Raw genomic sequence first — 7,068 nt, 5'->3', positions numbered from 1 at the left:
ATCTAAAAATCGTGGCAGTCGATCCATTGTATGTACTATGTGCAAATCGTACTGAATATGTAATGTACATTTCCACCATTGTACTGAATATAACCAGTTATGGAATCGTAGTTTGGACAAATGGGAAAGGCACAATTGCACCACTAGGTGGATTAAAGCAGGTTTTTGATCATGTTTTTCGTAATATCGCCTTATCGCGATCTGTTATTTATGGTTACATCGGTTTTTTTTACTCGGAGTAACGTAACAATATGTACTGGATCATCGCAGTATCTTGTTCCGCGAACTGTATCACTGTGGTGCTCAGCGCAGTATTCGTTTTCTATCCGGACATTACACTGAACCTTATCAAATAAATAACGATGTTTGGGGTCCTAATAATTTTCTTATATCAGCTGGCTGATTTTTAACGGACATTTCATGACAAAGTGCATGGAACGAAAATGATTCCACGAATAATACTCCAAATTTTGTGAAATAGTTCAAGTTAAAATTTCATTACCATATTGCATGAAAATGAAAATAGTTAGGGATATCTTCCAAATATCGAAATAGCGAAAATAGATCGTAAATCATGTACTAGGAATCATAAATCAGTTCACGAATACATGCATAATATTTCATGATTCTGTGAACTATTTCACGACCACGGGTATTAGATCGTGACTAAAATATTAGAAATCATGAATTAGTCCACGAGGATTGTATGTATTCAAGCATAGTTCCATGAACAGTATTCCGAGTGTCTTGAAATAGTTCACGAGAAAATATCCAGAATGTTTTGTTTTTGTGATCTAATGTTCTTAAATCTATCAATAACATCATAATTTAATCCTTGGTTTTATGAATAAACTTCTTAAAGTTGTGAACTAGTTCACCTAGCTTAGCTTAGCTTAGTTGACCACCCGTGAGTTTCCCGTGAGTGATCAAAGCCTGTTGAAATTGCATATTGAACCAATGGGATATTTTAAATGCACAAGGGGGTTGTCAATGTGTCCAGTAGAAGTTTTTTAATTTTTCGAGTTTTTTTTTAGAAAAATGTAAGTTTTTTCATTCGTTAAAAGAAGTTATTGTCCGATGAACAGCAATAGTTAAAATATTTCAACTATTTAGAGTTTGTCAACTTTTTGTAGATTACACTGTGCTACAGTGATTTTGAACTTTTCAAATGAACTAGTATAGCAAATGCGATACAAAATAATGTACACACGAAATTTTGAAGCAAAAAAACATTTTTTGGGACCTTTGCCAAAACAAAATTAGCTACGTTGTCATTTTCAGCCGATTTTGTAACATTTTTTTAACGGACCTTTCGAACAGTATGCTGTCATATGCAGTTTGGTAACAAACATTCTTCGATTCTGGGACAACAATATCAAAATTGTCATTTTTTGCGATTTTTTCATGTAAATGGTTATCTTCTCATAAAAAGAATTTTCATGAAAAGTAAAAAAACTTTATTAAATGCTCTTTCCTGAAAAGTGACAGCATTTGCCATTTTGCAATATTGACAGACCCCTTCTTTGCATTTAAAATTTGCAAAACTGCACTTTGATTAAAAATTCTTTCCTGAAAAGTTGAAAAATTCGCTATTTTACACTTAGTGAATCTAGTTTTTTTTAACGACTGCTACCTATGCCTTGGTGGATATCGGTCGGTCCCGCGAGACAAACTTTGCAAAATCGTTCGAAATGGCAACTATCTGCCAATTAAACACCGATCTTCAGGAGGACGATAAAGTTTTGTGCATGTGTGCCTCAAAAAGTGTAATGTCCTCTAATTTGTCTTCTTCTACAAAATATTATCTTATTCGCAAATACTTTATTCACTACAATTGTGCTATATTTCTACTCGATCTTATAACAGAATTTGAAAATCTCTGTTCTAAATAGTCGATATTGGTAGTTGATATGATGTATAATACATTAGGAAAATATGCTAGAGTAGTGACAATATTTTTAAGTTCCATAGATACAATCTCCCTTTATTGGATACTTCAGAGTTATTCGCATCTGCCCTCGGAGACCACCAATCCTCCAAACGACTCAATCTGCTCGAACCGAATGCACATTTCAACCACTGAGCATACAACTCGAACATATCACACCGAGGAAGCGATTTGTTATTTCCAAGAACCAAAGGTCGAGTGAAACAATCAACATTCTCGCAGGTGCCAGTCCTGCACACCTTCTTGGAACCAGCTAACATACCCAAGCTCGACAGCTAGCAGAAGTCACATATATCTCCACCCAAGCGAAGTGATCAATTCACTTGTAAGTAGGACTACTCATCCACAAACCAGTCATGAACACATCCGTACCAACGAGAATGGATCATGCCAGACAAAGGCCCCAGGTCCAGCACCAACTTGTCCCATCTTAGTAAAAAAATAGACTTGTGCCTGTCCCTAACTCTTTGAAAGCTCTATTTAATAAGAGATCCCTAATTGGTTGATAAAAATAAACATCAGTCGTTATCTACTCAGACTCTATTTTTTTTGCACGGTTTCTCGAATTAACACGAATTTTTTTGCACGGTTTTTTTGACGGGATGATCTAATCATTAAACTGGTATATCGAAATAGGTATTTTATACATAAAAATCGTGTTATTTTGCAAAACCGCGCAAAAAAAACCGTGCAAAAAAGTGCGTGCAAAAACTGAATCCGGAGTATTTATTATGCGTAATAAATATAATAAACACAACGACAAGGCTTTTCGATGCATCGGCGGCCCAGAAGAAGAATGGATGGGAGAAGAGCAATACTGGCAAAGACCGACTACCATATGAGTGGTTCAAACTCGAAAGAGTGATGCAGAGTACTGCACTGGATGATTTTGAAGAGAGGACCATGAGTGCGTTTTTTGCTTCCAATGGCCTTACATTTTCTGACAGAGTGAAGTTCTTCAAATGTTTACGACTGTTTAGGAAAGCAAAAGTAGTACAAAGCTAGTGTCAGACCTTCATGAGACCTCAAGAAGTCACTTTTGGAGGCATTCGTCAATGTAGATTTGTCGGTAGACGGTTCCAGGTTTAATAAAAAACTGGCTTACTTTGATATATCTATAGGTCGGTTGCCACACAAAAACTTTTGTAATTAGACAGCTTCATCTTGGGCCAATTCAAAAAATTTCCCACTTGAATGTTTGCTTTTTTAAATACGGTTTTAAAACCAAGGCTTTGAAAGTTATACCTTGGCGTGGAAGAACCCTTATATTAATATATGTTGTTACTTAGTGTAGAATTAGAATTCATCCTTTAGGGCTATAGTGCAACCGCCAGAAGAAACCTAAAACGTTGGTACACAATCGGGAATAGTGGATTAGAAAAGGTGACTATATGTCAGTGATTCACTCAATATAGAATGGATAGAGGCTGTGATGCTAAACCGCAAGGTCCGTCCAGGTTGAGTCTTCAGTACGGATCAATACCTTGACCTAGGAACTTTTAGCATGTTGTTAGTCGCCTCTTACGACATGGGAGCAGGTTGCTAGTGTTTCTATTCTTGGTTGAAATAGCGCAAAAAAATTAGCCCGACGGACACCAGAAGGCTTGTATAAAGTTGTGAACTACTTCAGAAAATCGATTTGGTAATGACATGGCGGAAACAGTGACTGAAATTCACAAAACAAAAAGAAATATTTCTAAAAATAAAAGCGTTGTGCTAGCGTTACTGAAGAGAAATTGAACATAATTATAAAACATACGTAACGTAAGAAAGTCCCAGAATCCAATATTTTGGGAACAATTTTTTTTTTTTCGTGCGCTTGCGGCGGCAAGATTTCTGAGTCACAAATTTATGTATAAAGAAATGAAAGCAATGCATTGGACCATTTGATAAAATTTAGAGATGTTTCCAACAGTCTACCCGTTAATGTGACGTTTTCTATTTTATGCGATCTACCTAAATCAGAGCGCTAAAAATAAAAATAATTAAAGATTGGCCGACTAGCCCGGGGTTCCTTTATTCAGTGATATTTTTTAAAACTGTTAACTGTTCCTTGAGGTTATATTAGGTTAGTTAATTTCTTACAAAATGAAATTCTTTACTAATCGTTTCTAATATCGCAAATAGACCAGCCAGGGTAAAAGATACTATTTAAAAATCGTTGCTCCCGAGCAAGAACTATGTTGAGTCAAGGGCCGCTCGTTCCAATGAAAGCCCATAGGAGCTCGAATGTCCTCTTGCTACTATCCTGCCAAGTCAAGCCCCGAGAAGTGACTTGCGTCCCGGCAGCGGATGCTGCTCTCGTTGCTAATTATAATATTCATTTGAATTTTCCGCACATTATGAACACATACCCCAGAGACAACTTTCACAGTAAGTAGGAGCTGGAAAGGCAAAATCGTGCTCGCTGCCGTCACTTGCGCCCTTTATGTCAGCGGTAGTGGGTGGATCTTCAAAAGCAACACTCGGCCTGAGCATCTCCCATTCAGGCGGACTTTTTGATGACACTTTCCATAGTTGTTCGGTTGGTGAAGGTGAAAGCACATGGGATTAGTTTTATCTCCGGCCCGGCATGCCAGCACACCAGGAATAGATCATGGATGATGGTGTGGCTGTTAGCTGAGTTGTCCTCGTACTGGAGAATAGAGGTCTTTCTTTGCTTACACTACACTGTTGCTGCATTGCTATTCCACCGAGCGAAGGAACTGCTGTGTGGCCTATTCAAATAAGGACCAACCGAGCTGAAGGCAGGCAAAATTATTTTGCTCCACTAGTAAATCGAATCACGTAAAATATGGCCCAGTCTGCTGCCGTGCTGGTGTGTAGGTGTCTACGGACGAACGTTAAGGGAATTCCTAATTATCAGCTCGCTTGACACCGTTTGTAAGGTTGAAAGGAATACCGGGAGTATTAGAGGTAGCTATCAAAGGGAAAGCCTATTTGAAGTTCGGTTGGAAGCGTGAGTATGCAACAACTAGGGACGAAACATCTAATGGGATATCCTTGCTTGTTTAATGACGCAAGGGATGGTAACGGTTAATCATTTTCACCTGGGTGATGGAGAACATGAAATTTAATATTCCTTCCAAGAAGTGAAAATTTTGTTCGGGAAGTGTAGTATGTGCTATTTCTATTTAATCAAGTTTCGCTTTGTAATTAAATAAACTATTGTCACAACAAATGTAATATTCAGAGCTACTACCAGAAATGATAGTACTTAAAATGGAACACTTATGGTTTTCTTTTCAAAATGCTGAAGATTGCTATTGCACTCCTTCCCTGTGGTGTCTATTTTCGATTACGCATCCATCTTTAGCGAACAATCGAATAATGTTTCGGTCCAATGTTTATGAGCAGACTATGTATATCTGCTGTGAAGGCGGAAAAATTCCCCACCCCATCAAACGTGTCAGGACTGCGTAATCCTAATTCAATTGTTTCGTATTCCAAACGCATGAAAACTTTCTCCCCGAACCAAGCGCGCCGACTCATCGAATGATCACGTAATAAACGTTCCACCGCACCACAGTTAATGAAGAAATTTCAAGCAAGAGCACGTTAGGAAAACCATTCTTTCGGAAGCGCTGATGGAGCAGGAGCACCCTCGTGCCGTACTAGGTTAGGGGGAAAATCGAAAGTTCCTAAATTGTAGAATCCGGCTATAAGCACCTTATCTGATTTGGAATAAAAAGACGGCGACGGGCCGGTGTGGGAAGCGCCAAGAAAAGGTGTCAGATTACATCGTGGTTGCAGATTTTCACTGCCATGCTGTCTACAAGTGGTGGAATTTAAATTCCAGCTAGTCTGTTTCTTTATGCGATTCCTGCAGGAGCAGATGTTGGGGATCGTTTAATTTTATGGAAAGGTTGATTGTGTCACATAAATTCTACAGCTGCAATATATTACCAGATTTTACCTTCTTGCTAGGGATCGGTATGCTGAAATGCCAACCGAGTTTTGATTGGGAGGAAGGTAGGATGGATTTCAGAGAAGACATAAAATTTGCATTAAGATGTTAACGGGTTTGCTAGTTCGCCAATATTTGGCAAATATTTCTGCTCTTCCGATTGGAACGACTAACGTACATGAAAAAGGCATTTTATATTCAAATAGAACAAATATGCTATTATTTCCACTCTAATAGTTCAATCGAAAAATAACAAAAAAAGACTTTCAATTCAGTCAAGAGCAGGTTTTTTTCCCATGATGACTTTCAATAATAATGACACAGAAACTTACAGCGACTAAATTTCAACCAATCGAATATTCATCGACCCATTTTACAAGCTCGTTTCTGACGGTATGAATTTTTCACCGAAATTTTTTGCATCAAGTGCTTTCGGCTTTCCTTGCCACTTCTGGATGCTGTGAATAATTTAGGGTCGTTACAATTGACTCTCGTTTGATTTCGCTAGTTTCAGTCTCTCTGTGAATGCTTCCCGCTATATATCGACAGGAGCTATTTGCACGAAAGTGCATTTCCATTGACATTTTTTTTATTCCGAGCTACAGAATTAGGTACATGATTTTGCACTTAAGTCAGGTTGTGTTGGTGAGTTAACGTGTGACAGGTTGATGTGGCATATATGGCTTTGGGCGGATGGTTTGCGGCATACTCAGCACTCTCTCCAACTTCGATTGTCATTTGCCATGTCAATTGATCCGGTAATTCATCTTGGGAATATGGTTATTTCGAACGAAATGTTCGTTGGAACGGAAATTAATATTTTCTGGAATCGGGTAAACTTTTGCTTAAAAGCTTTTATCAGGACTGTTTGTTGTGAATTTTTATGAGCAATTCAAATTATATGAATAGTATTATACGTTTTAATGGCCAATTAATTGTGTGTATGTGTCAGTATCGTTTTTATGCGTGGGCATACTGGACTAGGTTATCACCAGATGCATTGAGACGCAAAGAAGTGGTTTAAAATATTTCCCGGCTTTCATCGACGTTCTCAGCAGTCGACTGCAATATTTGATAAAGGGCGAACACGAAATTATTGCGACACCGAAAATGTCATGCCAATTTTCTTATAATGTTTAAAATCAAACCAAAATTTTAGGGTAGTTTTATACATATATTTACTTCAAAAATCAAAAGAAAAGTTAATCGATGG

Source organism: Topomyia yanbarensis, chromosome 2 (genome assembly GCF_030247195.1).
Source record: "Topomyia yanbarensis strain Yona2022 chromosome 2, ASM3024719v1, whole genome shotgun sequence".
Lineage (NCBI taxonomy): Eukaryota > Metazoa > Arthropoda > Insecta > Diptera > Culicidae > Topomyia > Topomyia yanbarensis.
This window is presented reverse-complemented; position numbering follows the sequence as displayed.